At 40.0% G+C, this 21343-nt stretch overlaps 1 protein-coding gene across 3 annotated transcripts in view; it reads right to left on the reverse strand.

Annotated features, from left to right (window-relative positions):
- The window catches only part of plcb4b (phospholipase C, beta 4b), a 64358-nt gene that overhangs the window by 38334 nt on the left and 4681 nt on the right, over positions 1-21343 (reverse strand). For 2 of the 3 annotated variants that reach the window (XM_019268684.2, XM_019268688.2), the window contains exon 3: positions 8254-8321. The exons of the other annotated variant lie outside the window; for it this stretch is intronic. The gene's annotated coding sequence lies outside the window, so the exon portion shown is untranslated. The remainder of the gene's footprint in view (positions 1-8253; positions 8322-21343) is intronic. 3 annotated transcript variants of the gene reach the window in all.

Genomic DNA, 21343 nt, shown 5'->3' on the forward strand with positions numbered 1-21343 from the left:
GGGTCATGTTTTTCTAATGCTGTGTGTGCTCCACCCCCACACTGCTGCATTAGTTTTAGATAAAATAATATAATAGTATATGTACATAAGCCAAACATGATGAAATCTGGCATGACAGCAGAATGGTCCTCAAGCTTTGTCTCGCTTGGCCTTTGTAAAAGTCTGTTTTATTGCACTACATACAATATAATAACATTACTGTCCCGAGGTTGCATCCGGGTTTATAATCTAAACTGTACATATTCTGAGGTGTCATCATGTTCTCTTATCTGTTTGTCTTGTCTATTTGCTTTGTCGTCTTGCACCTACAAGTGTGCAGGAAGTGAAGGCATGCAACACACCGCTCCGGTTTTTCTACAAACAGAAGGTTCCAAACTATTGACCAACAATAACTACAAGAGTCTGGACACACACAGCAGCACAGTGGTGCAACTGAAAATACTAAAAGCGTTTCATAACATACTTCAACCCTGTGTGCAGGCCTGCTGAAAGGCATAGAAAGACAGAACGTTTCCTGTGGACCCCTACACAGTTTCTTAATGTGCCTCTCCTTCAACAATACCATAAATCTTCCTCTCTCACTATTAGGGTCAGAGCAGCCCTTGAGGCTGAAGCCATCTTAGGACACACACATCTACCAACTCACCTACACCTATTCTCTGCTACCCAAAACAAACCCACTGCTACTAAGAGCAATTTTATTCATTTATGTGTCAAAGAACTGAAGATGTTCACCAGTCACTATCTACACGTAAACAAAACAGCAGTGTGTCATCTCCACTAAAGCATTGTGAAACTTAAACCAATGTTCTCATTTAGTCATTAAGTTTAAAATCCAAAATCCAGCCTCACATTATGACTAACGTGTTGATTTAAAATGAATCATATTCCTCTGGAGATCACATTCAGTTCCAGACAGATAATGCTGATCATTTCCCACGCATTACTCTGCCAGCCTTGTCTGTCGACACAAACAGGTTGTTTACCTCAGTGAATAGAGCAAAACACTAACACTGCATGGGTTAGAGGTAAAATCCCGCTGGGGCCACTTATTCTAACAAGACACTTGATAAGTTTCCAACAAATTGCATATATATGCACAATATGTTGCAAATAACTAGCCTTACGAATCTGTTGGTAAAGGCTCTTTATAGTTGAATTTTGAAAATGTTGACATGTCTTTTATTCCTGTGTCTTAAGCCAACTTTTAATTTTGCATGCTTTTGCATGCAATAACTCTTAGGCTGGAGTAAAAGTATACAGTAATGACCATAAAATGTAATTAACATATTTAATTACAGCATAGGTAGCATTTAAGTTCATGTGATTAAGATGTTTAGGATATTTATGATGACACCGACTAACAATTAGAATAATTCTCTTTACATGTAACAATATTAGTTGGTTCATGACTCATTACTAAGACAATTATATTCAGAACACTGCACCATTACATCATATTGTGATTAAAAATGCATCTTAAGAATTAAAAATTAAACAGCACTTTGGCAGACAATTTGGAAAGAACGTCATGATGCACATTGCTGCTGCTGTTTTCAGATGAGGAGAAAGGAGTTTTGGAGGGAAGTGAACCTTTAATGTGTTTATTTTAAATTTGTCTGTGAACGTTACACAGAAATCAGATTAGATCAGACTAATACCTTGAACACACCTGTATGGATATTTTGCAGATTTAGGTCCTTGTGAACGCCTTCTAAGGTGTAGATTCTTAAAACCATAATGTCATTACTTTAATTTAACATGCTCATTATTGTTCTGTGCAATGAGTATGCACTTGAAACAACAACGGACTACTAGTTTACACTTTGTTAGCAATGCTAGGCAGTGCGCCTGAAAGGTAATACGTTAATAAATATTAATAAATAAAATACATAATTAGCTGCTGGACTATTGTTTGTGTTTTTAAAGGTACTACAGCCTGAGGAAAATAAGATCATTGCACATGCTCAGAAGGTTCTTCTCTGGTATTATAATATTAACGCAGACTTTATTGCCACCTATTGACCTGACATGCTTGTTTGAGTGTTTTGGCGCTAGATCATTTGTAAAACAAAGGTCGCGTGGACATAATCCGTCTTAAACAGAGGGGTAAAAAAACATCTGTGAATGCTTCGACAAAGCCAGAGTTATAACCTGATTCTGTTGAAAGGAAGAATGTCTTTTTCCAGGCTAAATGACCTTTTCTTCTTTGCCTTTTATAGTTGGGGATCAACTCACTAACTTGAGCCTGAGATGTAAAACTGGCTGACTGATTTAAACATATAACATACAAGCACTTCCTGTACCACACACGCACAAATATTATACATAACATGTGCATCAACAAGGCCTAACGTTATAACCTAAAGAATGCTGAAACACACGTCTGCATTTTTTGTTTTGTTTTTTTACAGCTGTATATGATACATCTACATGGAACGTTCATCTCATTACACTTTGACATTTTCACTGTGTCTGCTACATGACACAAAACATGTCATCCTGCTACTGTGCTTGCACTAGTTCCTGCCGAGAAAACAAAACCCCTAGTGTGTGCACATCGAGTACTCAGACCTGCAGGGCTGACAGGGGCGAGGCTAGGATGAGCGCAAAGAGGAGAGAACCGGAGGCCAGAGGGAGCAAACTCCTGTAGATAGAGCACCACAGTGAGAAGCTGATGTTTAGGTGGCCCTTCAGTATGCTGCACTATAATTCAGTAACATTATAGTGCAGCATGTCTCCAGTGTTCACACTAAGAGCAAAAGCAAGATGGAAAGAAAAACACACTTCAGGTAAAGTGGTTTAGTTAAACAGTCTATGACCTCTGGTGAGACAACCACCAACCAGGATACATAGAAAAAAAAGGACACACGTACAATATCCTGGAAGCAAACTTCAACAGGCTGCCCTTCTCAGGTGACATTGATGGAAGACCGTAGAAAGACTACAACACTGTGGTGGGAGCAGGTTTGTTCAATTGCATTACCAATTATTGAATTAGATTAAACTCTACCCTATCAGATTGAATCCAGTTAGCAGGGTTCATGTTTGCCCATACTGGCTGCACACAGTCACACACTGCCCATGCCGTGAGACACAGAGCAATACCATAAAAATGCTACTGTTTACACTGGATGAAAGTAGCCTTTAATTAAATGAGCACGCTTAGTGAAGAATACAGTGTTTTTATAACACCAAGAAGACCTCTGTTCTGTGAGCAAACAGCCAACACGGCTGTGAAATCAATGTTACAATCGCCTGTGTCTGATTTTACATTTCATGGAGTCATTAAACAGCTGGGTGGTGTAAGAGGGGGCAGTGATCGCTGAGTAAACATGTACTTACCTTGACAAGGATGGAGATCCTGTGTGTATGTGTGTGTGTCTAAGTGACCTGTGGAAGATCCCTGATTTCACTGGCTTTCACACCTCCTCGGCTCAACTCAACTAAAGCCTCGCGCAGCATGCCAAGTCGTGGGCTACACGTTACTACATAAAACCTGGCATGCAGAGAACAATCTCTGAACGGTTTGAGTGAGGCGATAGAGGAAAGAGCGAGTAGGGGAGTTAGTGGAAAAGCTGAATGACGAGACCAACCACTAATCACTACTGAAATTCCCTTTTCGCTCGTTTTAATTGATCCACATTTGGGCTCCACTTTGCTCACTGACTGTTGAGTGTCAACTGAGGTTTCTACAGACCCTCCAGCAGTGTGTGACTTTGTGTGTGTGTATCCTCGCCTATGTGTATGTCACTGCATGTGTCATGAAAACGACACCCCAAAATATTCTTATTTCTAAAGAACAATATGTGCAGCATTATCATTAATTATGGTAAAACTGTAAATGTTGACACACAGTGTAAGTCTTTGCACCGTGTTTGAACTTAAGTCACATCAGCCTTTCCCAACAAAATACTGCTTGAAAAAGGTGTCTTGTCTTTAGTTTATTTTGAAACTTTCACTTTTACTCTGTAAAGCTGATTAATTGATAAGCAATTTTCTGATCACACATTGATGGCAAAATTGCTCCCTGTGTGCAGAATTGATGGGGAGAAATAGTAATGGAGTGTAATTGCCATTTACCGGAAAGAAGAAAAATGTTCTAGTGTCAGTTGGCTGATCTATGCTTTTCTTGGGTTGTATGTACAAAAATATGTAACCACCATTTGTTTCTCTGGGATTGTCGACAAGGAAGTATTATGCTGTTGAAAGGAAGAATGTCTTTTTCCAGGCTAAATGACCCCTCTTCTTTGCCTTTTATAGTTGAGGATCACCCCACTCACTAACTTGAGCCTGAGATGGAAACTGGCTGACCTTCAGTCACACACACTGATTTAAACATATAACATACAAGCACTTCCTGTACCACACACGCACAAATATTATACATAACGTGGTGCGTGGATGTTAGTAAGAATAAGAATAATCACCCACATTCAAATACAGCAGTAGGATATCCCTCACTTTCTAACACGAGACCTTTGTCAGGTCAGTTTCCAGGGTTCCTCCCTGCTGAACAGCAGATGAAAATGTAAATGAGTTCATAAAACACGCAGCCATACTGGGACACACACATACTCACAAGAGTTCTATATATAGTCATCCACATCCACCCTCTGCCAAATTGAGTTACACAAGGAATTCAACACATGGCTTAATGGACAGAGCATCCATCTAATAAATTATGGCCTAAAGCTTTTGCCAAATGGTGTGTGTATGTGGTGTGTGTATCAGAGAGAGTCTACTGACCCGAGGGCCAGTGACTACCCTCAGTGAGGGAACACTGAGGCTGCACAGAGTGAATGAGAACAAGGAAGGTGAAAGAGGAAGTGAGGGCTGTCCCCGGGTTATCAGCAGTCCTAATCAGGTATTCAGAGCACTGTTTGTGTGTTTGTGTGTTTGCATGTCTGTTTAAAAAAGCACTTAGTCAGGGAGTTCCCTGAATGTAATGAAGTAGAGGGGCCAGGCTGACGCATTAGCACACTTAACCTAACCCCGCAACTGGGACAAGGCTCCCTGGTCGAAACCTCTCATGCCAAACAGACGGCAAATCTGTCACACAACTACTTTTATATTTAAGTACAATAGGAGCATATGACATTTGAGGTTAATAGGGGATAGACAAATTCTAAGAGTGTGAAACAATACTAAGGCTTTGCCAAGAATAAGCTGTATTACCAATGCAGAAAAGACTCATCACTTGGAGATTCCCTATTAAAATGATGTTTCAAGCAGCTTTGTGCAGGAAAATGGGTCTAAAATACAACTAGAGAGAAGTTTTTGCACAGGGGTGAATATGTGTAACTGAAGCCACCAAATGAAATATGGAAAAGGCCATTTTTCATGAGGTGATGGTGAGGAGATGGTATCCGTGTCTGGTTAATAATAGAAACGTCACACCGGAACACTGGTATTAGAAAGACTTATAGGTCTATGCAGTTGATTTAAAACAGTGTGTGGACATAGCACTGGGAGGGAATATTTTTTTTTCAAATAGCATAAAAAGAGTGATGTGGATATGACTGAATAGTAAGTCTGTGAGCAGCCTGTGAAAACAGCAGAGCACTTTCTGTTGTGACAGACTGATGACTAAAAAGTCTCAATCGCTCACTCGACTTTCTTTTGTTTCACTTCTATTTTGGTCAACGCTCTTACTCAGGAAGAATTTCTTTTTGTCTGTACACAAGAATTTAGGATCATATTTTGCTTTTTTATTTGCAGAAATTAACATTACATTTTCTACCATTACTCCTACTTTAATATTGCACTGCATCTCTTTCGTTGGCGTTGGCCCCAAACAGAATCAGTTAATACTGAAGATGCACTTTTGGCCCTTTGACAATCAATGTTTTAATATTCCGGGATGCATGTAAGGACAAGCCGAATCTAAGCCAAGGCTTATTCTAATCTTGGCATTAATGGATTGATGTTTGACTTGGAGTTGATAAAGGTAGGTGCAGAAGCCTGTTAATTTGAGTGTGGAAGTTAGGTAACTGGCCTTTGCAGAGGGATTCCTGCAGTGTGAAAATACTAAATTATCCCCAAATTACTATATTACATCACAGAGTGTGTGCTGCTCTGCACTGTGTGGTGCTGTGATGTGTGTGTGACGGTCTCATTTAGACCAGATTAGGAGGTCAAGAGTTTGGTCTGCCCAGCTACACATACCCTGCCGACAGCTCTTTGGGGGCCAGGTTTGCCCAAACATGGTCAGAAACACAGAGGATACACAGACAACATATTCTGTTTGACTTGTGAAGTGTTTGAGGGATTTTATTTGAAAAGGATTGAATTCTCCTCAGATTAACTCAATCCACTTGCAGCTTACTGTTTGTGCAGGCTACTACAAAACCGCACCATAGGGTACATGAGACAGTAAATGAAGGGGATTGAAATGTCCCAAACTAATGGATACTCAATAATACAAACTCCATTTTGGAGGAGCACTGGCATGTCTGTAGATGCAGACGTCCATTCTCCTCACTGCTATCCATCTCAGACGATGGCACGGGAGAATGAGGTATAGCCCAGCAATTGGGGAAGAGAAAATGAGTAATAAACAGAAGCCTGAGAGATTCAGACAAGGAAATCTGGGCAGGAGGACAGGGGGAGGGGTTGCACAAAAATATGGGATTTTTCCTATTGCCCAAATAAGTACCTATTAAAAGAGAATTTGTGCCCGGCTTAGCTGCCGATAAGACAGCCAGGAGAAAGGAGCTGTGGAAATAGAACATGTCCATATAGAGAGGGGAGCTGTGGAGCAAAGGAATAGGAAGGGGGCAAGGGTTAAATGCTTCCCCAGAACGTGTGCTTTCCGCTGGCGTAAACCCAGTGAAGAGAGTCCCCGAGAGTCCCGGAGTCCCTGCTGATTGACACAGCCTGAGGCCCTACTGTGAGCATGATTGAGCATTGGCAGCTGAACTATCGGCAGAGAAATTACAGCTTTTAAATCCGTTCCACGTTCAAGTGCCATGTTCGCTAAAAAATACTAATGATGAGAGACTGGAGATTTTTATATCAGGCTTTATAACTTCACTCAGCATTAGTATTACCCAGGCAGTGAGTTTTGACTGGACTGACAGAGAGAGAGAGCAGACAAAAACAGAAAGAGGAAAACCTGTCTTGACAAACACCCCACAGATGTTGCTCCTCTCTGACACCACTGGTCTCCATAGCAACCCTGCTGGCCAGTAATAGCCTCAAGCTCGCCTGGCTGCAGCGGCGTCATGAAGACGCGCACACACATACACCATGCACACACACATGCACACAGGCGCTCTTCAGCCACTGAATGGGATCCCAGTGCGTATTTATAGACAGAGGGACTCACTAGCCCACCCAGCCCAACCACTCCCTCGGGCCTTACCAGAGAACACACATATCTAAACAGAGACCATCTACCCCCATCATTAAAAGCCATGGCCACACACACACACAGCCATAAAAACAGATCCACCAAGTCCCTCGATTCTAGTAAACAAGCCCTGTAATTGGCGATAACAGATAGCTGGGAATTATACATTAGAGCTGGCTTGTGTTGTTGCTTTCTCGGGTACATGCAAAAAGCACTGGCTGAATTGTCTCCTCAATATTAAGATGAACACTCATTTGAAGATGAATACAGAAAATAGCTTCCTGTGTTCCTACATTCAGTTTCAGCACAACATAGTGAAACCTGTTGTCAACAGGTGTCCTGTGCACTAGGACTCACCCTCTAAGTAATTAATAAAGTTGATCATTTCCTCCTCGTATGAGATAGATCAATGTTTGATCATTATTCTTGTAAAAACCTGCTTCAGTGGGAGACTCTTCTTTTACTGCTTACCTTTTATGTGATGCACTTTAACTAAGCCATAAAAGAATAATTTGAACTGAACTGAACTCGAGGCATTACTGTAAAGCTAGCTGCAACAAGGGACAGTTGAAACTGTTTATAATACAAACAGAATATAATATTTGATTTCTGACTATGTAGTTCCGTAATCACATACTGTCTGTTGAATCTTTCCTATCATGGGTCTGTCTGGAGAAAATAAAACCACTCACCATTATTCATCAGTGGTATATATACTGCATGCCTGTCATGTGCTACACTCCTGACTTTACGGAACACTACACAAAAAAGTATGTTCTGCTTTATAAAAGGTAACATCAATTCTGCAATTCAACACAGGCAGTGAGCTGATACAAAAAAGATTGAACAACACTGCTGTGCAGTTTATACATGTAGAAGGTGAATCTGAGTGTACTTACCGGGTGACAGACAGAGGGACAGAAAAACTGAGGGAAGGGGAAACACTGGAGGACAACACTGGACCACTCTAAAAAAAAGAGAGAGAGAGAGACAAGAGGAAATGAAAAAAAAAAGTACAAGAAATAAATTAGTTTGCAAATATCCAACATGCTGCTGACTCCATTATTCTGCTTCATCTTGTGCACTTACAGCAATATTACTGATGCTTGTGATGCCTTCAGGGGAGACCCTGGCACACAAACAAGCACGTCCCTACACAATCACACGCACGCACAACACACACTGGGATGTAAACCCCCCCCCCCATCATTCCTCTGGCTCCTGCTTAATAAACTTTTAATAGGAAGCTGTTTCCCTTAAGAAATGCTGTCTTCGTCAGAGAGAGTGGTGGAAATGAGCTGGCAAATTAGACAAACGGCGCCACCTCCGCATTTGCTCTGCTGTAGCTTCTGAGAGGTGGGTATGTCACTGAGGATAACAGAGTGTGCTAAAAGCTTAAAATGTAAATGTAAACTACAGATTGGATCAAAGGGACAGACAGAGGGACAAAGACAGAGCGAAACAGGAACACAACTATAGATGGAAAGGAGGATAATCCTCCACTTGGCAAGCCGTTTCATATCCTTATGACTGCAGAGAAGACAAGACAAATTCCTCAACATTTCCTGTACTTAGCAGTGGCTGTGATTCGGCCTGTGTCTCCCCTCACCTCATCATCACAGCTCCATCTTGCTTTGCCCAGTGCAGGACAGGAACTGTGGCTGTAATAGTTTCTTTATACAAACACTTTGCAAGATAAACCCAGTGTAGCATAGACAGGACAGGATAGATTTTAACAACTAAGTGAGGAAAAGTTTGCCGATTGTATTTACATCTGGGATTAGCTGAGTTTATTAATGTTGATTTTTGTAAGATGAGGAAAAAATGTATCCTTTGACTGGCCCCTTCCGTTCCGTTTGGCAGAACACTTATCATACAGTACATCTTTTGGGTACATTTTAAGAGGATGAAACAAAAATGACTCAGTAACTGTTAAACCTCAACTCCATTTTTGTAACGTTTACCAAATAGCTGAATATACAGTCTAAATTCAAAAACATTGTAATATAAAGTTAACTCAATCCCCTGTTGTTTTAGATGCTATTTCCGACATGGATAGAGATGACCAACTTTTAATGCATTTTTCAACAAATACAGCTATCAAACTGCTAAGCAATCAATGGTAAAGATGTTATCCTAGAAACATTTGCCACTCGCTCATTTCCGTTGTACAGTAATTTACACAAGCTCTCTGCCTATTACTCTGCCATTTCCTCAAGGATGTGTCCTTCCCAAGAACGAGATCTTGAACAATCTGAATCTCATGTACACTCATAAAAAATGCGTTTTTGCAAAGTGTGGACCACGATAGGATATACCACGATAAAAAATATAAATGTATTTATGAGAGTAATTGCTGAAATAAAAGTCTGACATTCATCTGTAATACAAAGGAAGTGTACTTATTATGAATTACTGTTACAATTAAACAATCAGGTTTATGAATTAAACCGTTCTATAGCTAACCTACGTTAACATATTAGTTATACCATCTTATTCAGATTAATATCAGCACAATTCAATGGTTACTATCCACCATAATCTAATAATGTGATTGTATATTGTTTAGGTGTCCTTGAATGCCTTTATATTTCTGCGAAAAGGCAAAAACATACACAGTAGCAACCACTTCCCTATGTGAGACAGCGATTGGTTGAATGGTCCGTTATTTGGCTCCCTTTGAAGGCTTGAATAGATAGAGTGTGTAATCATTTAACAATGGTGGAAATTGAACAAACTGTGCCTCTAAGCCACCGTGAATCATTAATATGAAGAGCAGCGAGACACCTCATCAACTTGTATATAGGGAATATTAGGACATTTAGAGGCATAAAATCATGTTTAAAAGGACAACAAAGGTTTGTTTTGGATAACAGGATAAAATGATTTACTTCCTGGTGGAATTAAACATACAGAAAAATCAATGAGTAATCAGGAACTGATTTTAAGAGTCAATATTTCCTTGACTGGTAATCTACCATTGATCCACACAATACTGAGCCAGCTCCATCCATTCTGTCTTTGGATTCATCGGCCTCCAATCTATCCTTCTATCTCTCTTTCTCTCTACTCCTCTCCTCTTCATGTGGATGAGCCTTTCCCACAGGGGCAGCTTACGTGGATCAAATATTCTACATGTCAAGTGGCCTCACTGGACGAGAGCTGTTCACAGGCCTCTTCAGCCAGGGGAGAGGATCAGTGGGTATGCTCTGCCTGCACCAAAAAAGGGAAGCCATGTCATGTATGCAGAGACCAGTATTTATGTTTGGCTGAGCGTTTTTTGCTGAGGACACAGCAGTGGGACAGATGGACAGCTACCATAAATAGATAAGAAATACACAGACAGACAGACAGACTTGGCTAAAATATGAGTAGTGTTCTTTATGTCTTGTAAGTTGCGAGGTGTGGCCTCCATGGATTGGACTTGTTTGTTCAGCACATCTCACAGATGCTCAGCTGGATTGAGATCTGGGGGAGACAAGTCAACACCTTAAATTCAAGGTTATGTTCCTCAGTTCCTGAAGCATTTTCAAGTTCAGTCAACAGGAATGTTTATGTAGGTGGTATGTGTCAAAGTAACTTCCACTTGAACGGCAGGACCCAAGGTTTCCCAGCCAAACAGGCTGGTTTGCTCTCTTCCCATAGCGCATCCTGGTGCCCCAGGTAAACAACACAAATATATTATTCATGCGATAAAAGAAAACATCAGACCAGGCCACCTTCTTCCATTGCTCTGTGGTCCATGGGCACATGAGCATGTGTCCATTGTTGGCCACCTTTCTATCAGAACCAGCATGAACTTTTTCAGCAATTTGAGCTATAGTAGCGCATCTATTGGATCATATGTATTGAATCCTCATGCTTGCCCATTTTTTCCTGCTTCCAACACGCCAACTTTGAGGACAAAATGTTCACTTGCTGCCTAATATATCCCATCCAATGACAGGTGCCACGATATTGAGATAATCAGTGTTATTCCACCTGTCAGTGGTTATAATGTTATGGCTGATTGGTTCATGAAGCAACAAGCAGCTTCCAGATAACTTTTCTAATATAACCAAAAGTGGAGCCAATGTTTTGTTAAGTTAATAATGCTACATACAGTAATACTGAGGGGTAAGGTATTTTTATATAAAAATAAAATAATGCAGTGTAGCACATCATTTTTTCCAGAGCTGATGATGTAAGTAGCTAATGAATGACCCATCCTATTCCCTTCCCATCTCTGTTGACAGTCTCACCTGTGCAGTACTGATTGGGCAGGATGTACTGCAGCACGAGTACGCTTTCATACAGCCAGTTATAATTTAATAATGTGGTATACCATCTGCAGAGCACATCTGGTACCTACACAGGCCATTAAATCTGTTCAAAGTTAACAGTAAAAATGTTCATTTTTAAATCAATCCTCCAAGATACAGTACTAAAATAAAAGGTAACACTCAATTTCTTTTTTTGTTGGCTTAACTCTGGATAGTGCAGATGTCCAAAGCCTTTTTGATTAAGACAGATGAAAAAAAGTCACACTGCTGGGAGTTTTATTTTAAGCAACAATGTTTTGGTCATATACTTTGACCTGGCATACTCCATTCATAAAAACAAGACTAAAGTAGTTTAATAATAGAGATGAATAATAATACTGAGCAGCAGCAGTTTTCAAAATTGAGACCACTGTTCTTTCTTGAGATGCTGCTGAGTGGAAATATAGATATGAGTTATATGGTACAATTATTTTCTGCTCTATTCGTTGATTTTTCAACACAGTACTGTACTAGAGTCCAAAAGTGCTACCATGGAAACTCCTAGTAAGCACCACTACCAGTATTGTCCAGTGAAGGATACACAATATCAAATGTACTTTGCTACCTGATCTCTCCCTCTGTGTGTGTGTGTGTGTGTGTGTGTGTGTGTGTGTGTGTGTTAAGAGCAAGCATGTATTTTTAGCTGGTGCTATTCCAAGTAACATCCAGCAGTGCGGTAATAATTCCTTTGATTAGGGCAACAGGTAAGAGGTTGGTAATCTCACCCCTGCCTGTCAGAGGATTTAAATGTTGCAGCTCTACCACCATCACTCAACCAGTGACAGCTCTACAGGGGGAACCACACAGGGGTGCTGATTAAAAGGACAGCACTGTTAACACAGCCAACCACACACACTCCCACAGGTGTCACAAGATGGGATATGGCAGGGGAAGTGACATTATCCAAGTTACCTTGAATAGCCTAATCTAAAAATAACACACATGCGCACACAAAATTTTACACACACGGTTATAAAACAAGAGTGATATTATCCTTAAAATAAATGACAGAAGGGTGCTTTATGTCTTTAGGTGTAAGGAAAATAACTTGTTGGATCAAGAGCTAAAAGCATATGTGCCCGCCTCAGGAAATCGACCCAACCCAGAGCCTGACACGCAGCTCTCTGTGGGATTCACAGTTGGCTGCTTTGCTGCCATGAACAGCACCTGTCAGGGTATTAAGAAGATAGCTCTCATGTCGTCCCCGATGTCATCTATCTTCTTTCTCCATATTGCTCTTTTGAGAGTCACTGTGAGGGGGACATAAAAAAACCCACCAATGACCGGATCGGAGAAGCACTCTGAGAAAAACTTGCCCTCTGTTTGTCATGCAGCTGTGTCCCCGAGGGCAGCGGGGTTTCTAAGAGGGTTGGAGTCGGGTCACCAGATTGGAAAGCGCTGAAGTAGTGAGACTTAAATATAGGAAGGTTTGTTCTAATACTGTCTCTTCATTTCAAAGCGCGAATCTAAACAAACAGGAACACTAACTTTGAGCTGCGAACACTGACTTTGAGATATATGAGAGGACTGATGCTGCTTATCGTAAATGGGAACAAGGGGAAGCAGTCTGGCTCTGTCCAAAGTAAGTAACAAAATCTGTCCATTGGCAACTCTAAAGTTTAATTATTAGCACATGATATCTAATTTGTTTGATCTACACACAATGCAGATTTTTTTATGATGGGTTATGCATTTTCTTGTCATCTCTGTGATGTTCCTAGGCAACCAGCTGAGACTCCAGGATGTTACACTGCCCTTGTTACCAGTCTTTGTGCTAAGCTAAGCTAAGCTAAGCTAACCAGGTACTGGCTTCATACTTACATGCCTGCACACATGAGTGTTATCCATCTATCTACCTTCTCATCGAGCTCTCTCGAAATGTCAAACTACTCTTTTAAAATAAGAGTTACATTTTTTTCTGATTGTCTGTCTGTTCTCAAATTCGCTCTGTCGTGGTTCTGGTTATCTGCTCGCTTTCCATGCTAATTTTGTTGTTTGTTTGGGTGAAATAAATAAATATACTTTTGGGCACATAGTCTGCAGCTGATTCCATTATCTGCAGTGAACTCTTAACATTTATGAAATTATTTTATGAAACAATTAACATTTTCATTTTTGCCAAAATTCACCAAAACATTGGACTGTGGAGGTTTTATTGTTGGTATTTAATGATTATAATTGTTTTTTTCTGTATCATTTTCACCATGTAAAGTATGCCCGGTGAAGAAACAGAACAATGTGCTGTAAAATACTTATCAATTCCTGGTAGTCTAAATACAATATATATTATTTAAAAGAGCCAGCACTGGCTTGAATGAAATGAATAACTTGAAACTTCTCAGACTTTTCAGTAGAACGTGGGTGAAATTGGAATAGGAAGGTGAAGACAAAAGGAGGTGTCCTGAGAGAAACAGAAAACGATAGAGGAGGAGAGAAAGGCAGTCAGACAAAGAGAGAGTTGCACACGTACCAAAACATTTCAAATACACTTTGACTTTTCAATTTTTTCCTTTCACTGCGATGCTGTCAGGAGTCAGCTCCCTGAGGGCCAAAGAGAGAGAGAGTAAAATCCAGGCAGAGAGAAAAGGTGAGAGGGAGAGTTTTTCTACTTAGTGACTCAGCGTGAGACCACAGAGACAACATCACTCCTTCTGCCTTGGACAATGATGGACGGCTGTCATTAACAAGGACAAAATCTCTCTGCGCACACACACATCACACATGCTGGGTGGGAGAGCACTCTTCAACCAATGGCTAATTAGTAGATTACACTTGCAGTGATGGGGTTCAGGGTCCAGGGCCACTGTCACATGGGCACGTTTTTTACTACCAATAATAGAAAAACCATTCAACCTCAGCTAATACTGAGAGCTATTATACAGCCTAATTTGTTCTGGTATGACATGGAAACACTGTATATATGAAGCTTCTGCAGAGAGCTGCAAACAGGCAGCACTTCAATGTTACTTTATCCTCTCTCCTAGAAATCAGTCTAAGTAATGTAATTATGAAGTCTTAAGTTGTTACATAAATATATGACTTCTCAAACATGACATGATAATCACCGATGGAGCTGTAATTCTCTGGTACATGAGAGGGAGCATGGCCCTGCTAGAGAACAGTGCCGAGATGGAAAATGATTATATAGAGAAAGAAAAGTGTTGTCTGTTCTCTAACAGACTGATGTTTATTTGTGATTCTCATGTCATTTATATTTGCTCACATTCTAAGATTTAAAATTTTCACGAATCAAACCCAGATTTTGATACAATTTATGGTCAAACGATCAGTGTTTTTAAATTCTGTAATTACCTCTCGATACGGTATGCAAGTTTACATTATTAGTGGCACCATCTGCCATCGCTCTGCTGGATTCAAATTGCCTACCTACACTCGAGGGATTCACAGGAAATGAAGCATCTGTGTAATGTATTTCAGCAATATCAGTCTATCAGCAGTTGATGGTCACTATTCTACCACTATCATTAGAGCTGTATTGAGTTACTGTTACTGCAAAGTGAATATTTCCTAGTGCTGCTGCTCAACATCAAAACCATTCAACTAGCGAAATATGGGACAACTTTTATTGTCCGTTTTATTGAAGAAATAAAAATAATAAACAATATTTTTTTTAATATATAGCAGTTAGCACCAAGGCACAAAACTAGCACCATCCTCCTGCTAAATGCTGGTAATCTATTGAGTGGCTCATAAAATTTGAACATTCACTACCATTTGGTTTCTGGACAAAACATTTTGTACCCTGGTTAGCGCAGACTGCTATAGTTTATCAAAAATACATCTGCAAAACATTTTAATTTAATTTTATAACGTGTTGTCTCCTTCCCTCTACTGCCCAGCCTCGAAGCTCATTCAGGTTGCCAGATACAAGGAACCTTCACTTCAGGTCAATTTTATAAGATATAAGATGTATTTTTATTTATAAGGGGAAACTGGGTGGAAAAAATGTCTCATCGTTGCAGTGTAAATTTCCGGTTATTGATGACAACTTAAATGATCTAAAAATACAAAGTTTATGACTTTATTTTCCGTATTTTGATACACGGGGAATGGGAAAGGGGATAGGGTGAGTGAAATATAAAACAGCCCTCTGGGTTTAGAGGGAATTTCTAATTTTAAGCGGTCTCCAGCTTTCCAACCCATCTCCAATATTTACCCGTGGTTTACCACGTTTCTGGTCATGGAGCTTTTTAGGTCAGGCAGTATCTAACGTTAATCCACTTCGTCTGCTTGCTGACATGACTGCAGCATGCTGTAAATTTCTTTCAAATCTGGCAACCCGGGGTGTTGACATGGCAGTGGGCGGGATCACACAGGCCAAAGCACAAACAGACGATCTGCACTGGAATGGAAATTTTCAAAAGGAGAACTCTCTGAACTTAATCTCTGATGACATTTTATGATTTCATACAGTAATTGTGTTACATATTATTCCTTAACATAACAAGAAAGAACAATCACAGCGAGCTATTAGATGGACAGCTGCAGGCGACAGGTTGCGCACCTCAAAAGTGTGCTGTTGTGTCCTTGTTGTGTCGCTGTTGTTTGCGTGCAGCATGAAATCACATCCCAGCTGCAATTGATATTGACCTAATTTTTAATAAAACAACCGGAGCTTGTTTGGCTGCACTCTAAACAGATACACCAGCTGTTTTTTGTGGTATCTTTGACACAATAGCTGCTAAATAGCAACTAATAGCTGTGGTATTAGACCACACATGCTTTTACCACAGTAACTACAGGTGTTGCCAAATCAACCAGAACTGAAAATCAGGGACCTAAAGTCTGACAATTATCGTGGCCTTCTATGTTTTTCTGAGGAAATATAACAATAATATATGCATCTTTAAAGACCTTTGATCTAAAGTTTGACCTTCTAAGACAGCTATCATGATTTTGGTTGCAAAAATCATGTGCAATCTTATTCAAACCAGACAAGTAGATGTGTTTTAGAAGTCAAGGTTTTCGGTGAAAAGTACCTCAGCAATTACATTTTTGTGTACTGTACTACAATGAAGCTTTTCATACAATTGTTCTTCTCATTGTTGATTCAAAGTCTGGCGACTTGTGTAACTGATCTCCTTCAGTCTAGGGTTGCAAAGACATGATGACTGAGTCAGTTTTAAGCCAAGCAAGATAAACTGTGCTGTGAAACGATCAACCACCTATGTGAAAAACACAACAGATATTTAGTTTGGTGACTGGCCACTTCATCACAGCGCTCACTTATATTTATTTTAGCTGATATTTTATGTTGTTTAACTCGGCTGCTTCCAATGAGACCTGAGTCATTGATGCGGCATGAAGATGATGCCTGCTAAAGCTGCTGGATAAAGTAAGAGCATCTCGGAAAAACTGGACTTCAAACATGTGATATATTCCCATACTTCCTCATTTGGTCTAATTGTGTCATTTAGGGAAGCCAAAGTAAGATTTACGACGGTCCTCTTACGATGTGCTTTGATTGTGACACTTTTCTAAATCTTTACATTACTTCTACAGTTTTGTTATGATAGCCATCTAATGGATTCATGCGCTAAGCCCTGAGGTTTGTTTAAATGACATGCGAGAAGTGTTTGATGAAAAATGTCTGGGGGCCTTTGACAAATATCTGGCAGTGGTCGGAAATACATGTGAGGGAACTGTTTGTCTATCTGTTAAACTTTGTGTTTATACTCAGCCTAAAATGTGTTTGTTTCCCTCAGTCCCTGTTTCCTTTTTATTTGACGGATTGTAAACGTCTACAAACGCCCCAAAAAGCACAATTACTTTGTCTTTTAATACATAAAACAAATAAAGACATAAATTAGACTAATATTAAATACTTCACACTGTTCCACTCAGGGATATCTGCATAAAACCAGGCATTCCCTCGGAGCCAGTAGATTATGCAAGTCAATAATATAATGAAGACGATTGGACTGTGCTTTGTATTGTGCATTTCAACTTAGCTGAGCAGGATAAATGCTAAGCTCGGCTGCTCAATGTTACAAAATGACTCGGACTTGTTATCTCTTACAGTAGTCGGCTGATTAAAAATGCTTTTCTGGCATATGCTGTACACACACACACACAGAGGCGCACACACCATCTCTCTCTCCTTTACCAGACAGACAAGAGCAGTGCTGTGAAAAAAAAAAAAAAAAAAACAGGAAGAAGCAACATTCCTGTTGTTTATCTAATCATCTGATCTGGTAAGCGAGTCATGTGTTAGAGACGGCTCGGCACCGTGCTTTAGGCTAACCCTAGCCACATGTATCCTACTATGTTTTCAGCGTCTAATTATTCTTTTAAAATGCCCTTTATCTTAATGTGAGTAAGTTGCGCCCCCCCCTGAAAGACACAGATGCAGTTCTCATCTTATCCCACCGGCACTGATTTTCTACAAAGCCTCTGTTGTGGCAAGTCACAACTTTCTCTACGAGACAGTATCTGTGGTGATCAAAGGTCAGATTTGATTCAGTCTCTTTATGTCACACAGACAAATAAATCAGTGCATAAGCACATCCGATTAATAGATTGAATTTTTTACTCCTCACATACTGACAATTATTTTGCTGACTTCAATGGAATCCTCGTCAGTGTACTGTAAAGCCCAATTCTCTCTATTACTGGGCTGGCTGGGTAATAATAGCTATCCAGGAGAGGATGGTGCAAAATCAAGTTTTGCATTCTGGAGCGAAGGTCGACAGTTTAATTGGAAGTGCAAATTGCGTTCACATGTATCCCCATAGTGGATCGAGCCATGGGTAAAGTGAATGTGCGCACCGCGAGCGTGTGTGCATTTAAAAAGGAGAAGGGGGTGTAAGGAGGGGAGAAACAAAGACTGCAGGGGTGGGTAATAGCTCTCCTGTTGAGTTCCAGTGTATTTTTAGAGCCACGCGTGTATCCAAGCTACAATTATTATCACTGGAGTGTTGTTTTTACTCTTCGGAGCCTCTTTCACACAAACCAGGATGCTCCCGCTGCTTGCTTCTGAATCAGCTAAGCTAATGCTGCCAATTTCTTGTTAAGAAAGAGTAAATATTGACTTGATGGTGGCAGCTCCCATCAGTTGGTGTGAGCGTTCCCTCTCTTTCTGTCCGCTTTGCTTTTCGCTCTCGCTTTCTTCCTCTCTCTCTCTCTCTCTGCTGCCAGCTGAGAGTCTGCAGAGAATACCCCTGTCATTATATTCACCCTCCAGCCACACTTACCCTTGTAGTGAAGACACACGCTCCCATCATTGATCTCTCTCTTTCCTTGAGCAGCAAACACTGCGCTCGCATATTAATCCACAGCATCTGGACCAGTAAAACGCTGCGGACGGATTTTGATCAGTCGCGTGTTGTATTTGAAGCTGAGACTGATGGAGTGGAGTTTAGCAGCGCAGAGAGCAAGAGGGCGACGCTGGGATTTTAGAGCCTTTTCGCTGTGTCACAGGCCAGTAGAACCAAGGATGATAAAATCTTTCATGTAGTACACTAAAAGGTTTTCTATACAAGTGCTCACCTTGAGTGACCTTGTTAGTTATACCAGATCCAGCAAAGATTTTGTCCTGTAAACTAAGTCTAAATCAAGTTTAGTTTGAGTGGCTTAAGTACATGTGTGTTTTTTTAATTACAACTTACAGTCCTTGAAGCTATCTTATTGATAAATGAATTACACAAATCCAATTCAAAACATCTTCTCTCCTTTTCTTTTTATATTACAAACCAAGCGTCTGCAAGAGCCATTTTCTTTCTACTTCTGGATTATATTTAAAGATGTATTTCCTTTGAAAGCAACACCTCTGCCTGGATGCAGCCTGAAGTGACTGTCACATCTATATTTTCAATGAATGTCGAGGTCTAGAAATGCAGCTGAGGGTAGGACAGCGTTTCAGGGTGTTGGATCCGTGCAAACACTTGCAATAGGAATTGATTTAGGTATGTTGACTCTGCTGCTGCTAGTACAGACATTGTTGGTGCATGACTGCTGTTGTTGCTAATAGCATTTGAGTTTTTACCGTTTGGATTGATGTGATAGAGCTGCTTCATTGAATCTAACACTGGATGAGCCAGATATCCTTTACTATTACGCTTTCTGGGCTCAATGATTTTTTGGTCAGAGCTGGATATGTTCTGTTACCAGACACATCTTAATATGAGCAAATGCACTTTCCCTGCTGCACCAAATATGTGTTGAAATAAACTGAACCATGACCACAAAACTGAGAAACATGAACCATGTCTACTGTGAGCCATTTTATCCCTCATTGACTACAAATAGGGGAACATTGTTTCCTTCTGTTATATTTTTACTGACATGCAGCCACATTAGGAAAATTGAAACTGCTAGTGAATGTTACAGTGCTCACTTCTTCATAAACTAACTTGGTCTTTTAGGCTTGAAAACCATGTGAGAATTTTTGGTCCCCAGTCAAAGACCTTGGACCTGCTAGTGTGAAAACTATATATACTACAAATATACATGTTTGATATTTACAAACTTGTGTGTTAAAATCCTGTATATATAATCTTGCAATGTCGGAATTTCATATTAAACTAAATAATAAATCCAAATAATGTGGTGTGAGCAAAAAGCTTTACTACTCTAAATGCCACGATTTTTTGTGACAGGCTTGTGAAAGACTGTCAAGGATTTCTTTTTATGGTCATCTCCTACTACTTTTGGAGGTTGTTCAGTATCAGTCTCTTAGAAAGTGCTTTTTCATTTGTGGAGGAAAATATGTTAAAAATATTGTAGTTTTCCCTCTGATGTCCTCTGGCTGCTCTGCCTAATCTCGGTAAGTTTCCTGGTCGACAGATGGCTTTACTTGTTGTTGTTTAAATACCTAACCTCTTGGTGCATCTACAGTTGGCTAGCTGACCGCATAATTCATGGCTAACTGAGCTAACTAACTGACAGCTGCTACACTTTGCAGCTAAACAAACTGCTAGTAAAGCTATGTGTTCATGGGGAAACACCATAAATCACAGAGAGCTGACACAGAGCAGTCCTCAGATATCAGGGGAAAACCCCGGAAAACATTTTCTTCACCAAATATGATCAAGTTTCATCAAAGTCAGTAAATAAAGTTAAAACATTTGTATAATTTTGTCCTGCCCATCCCAGAAACACACATCTATCATTTTCCCAAACAATTCTCGCCTCATTTGTGGTCTGATAAACAGTTCAAACGTGTTCCCATATTGCTTTTTAAGCTCTGTGGAGCTCTAGCACTGTGCCAGCTAGTTTCTGCCCCATGGCAGAAACTGTACAGTGAGAAGAGAGAGGACTTTTAAGGAGGGAAACCTCCCTAAAAGAGACACGTGGTGAAACAGGTTGTTTCAGACAAAGAATGAACTGAGTTGCTGCATAAAGGGCCAGTATAAGGTGAATAAGGTGTTTGTTTGTTTTTATTAAGGATTTGAACTCTAGTGATATCCCAGAATAAAAAAATAAATAAAGTTGGAAATGAGTATAAAATCCCCCCTTTAATACAAATTTCAACTATAAAACTGGATTAACTGGATTAACGTTAATAAACTAAACGTGTATTTTTGTATTTTATTCGTTCATTGTTGTATGTCAAATACTTGATTAATTTAAGGTATTTACAATAAAGCAAATATAATTTAGGCATAATGAAAATGTATACCTCTTTCATCTATAAAAATAATGCTAAAACCATCTGAAAATTAATCAA

The sequence above is a fragment of the Larimichthys crocea genome, chromosome XI (assembly GCF_000972845.2).
Source record: "Larimichthys crocea isolate SSNF chromosome XI, L_crocea_2.0, whole genome shotgun sequence".
NCBI classification, from domain to species: domain Eukaryota; kingdom Metazoa; phylum Chordata; class Actinopteri; family Sciaenidae; genus Larimichthys; species Larimichthys crocea.